Here is a 725-nt window from a genome sequence, read left to right as displayed (position 1 = left end):
TGGAATATGTAAGTTCAACAAGCAAAGACCATTTTCTGCCCTTTGACTTAAACATACACATTGCAAGTAATAATGACCACTGATCTCATTCTGCTTACTTACAGGAGGGGAAAAAAAAAATACTCTCAAAGTCAGGCCAAGCCACCCCCAAAGGTGGTTCCCCATAAATTTCGTGGCATTTCCAAAAAACGCCTTCTGCAACATGAGCAGCTTAGAGGGAATGCGGCCAGCGTGGGACGAAGTTATCAATTCCGGCTACGACAGTCTAGAGAAAAGGGGGCTTCCCAAGTCAGGGAAGACTCAGAATTCACCCAACCATGGAATACCAAACCCCCTCCTCAATCGCTTTCCAAAGTCGAATTTAACATAGTTTTGCCCTCTTCAAAGGACAAAGTTGGGGGTATAAGGAGGTCAGAAAAAACGATGTCGAGGCTGGATCTGTGATTGCTGGGCTAATACTCGCCCCAGAGCGGGAAGGGTGTGCGTCCTGGGGCAAGCTCTAGAACCTCAGGAACCCCTGTCTGCCAGGGGGTGTCAGGACCTCCCAGTTCTCCAGGACTTTGCAGGCACACCCTGCGCCAGGGCTCTCAGCGCCCCCAACCTCTCCCTCCAACCTGTGAGGGACAGGGAAAGATTTGATGGCGACAAATGGCCCCCTCAGGGACCCCCCTCGCGGTTCGCCCGCGATCACCTTGCGGGGGCCGTTCCTCCCCCGCCTCCACCCC

This window comes from Tupaia chinensis, unplaced genomic scaffold (genome assembly GCF_000334495.1).
Source record: "Tupaia chinensis unplaced genomic scaffold, TupChi_1.0 Scaffold000257_1, whole genome shotgun sequence".
In the NCBI taxonomy this organism is placed as follows: domain Eukaryota; kingdom Metazoa; phylum Chordata; class Mammalia; order Scandentia; family Tupaiidae; genus Tupaia; species Tupaia belangeri.
This window is presented reverse-complemented; position numbering follows the sequence as displayed.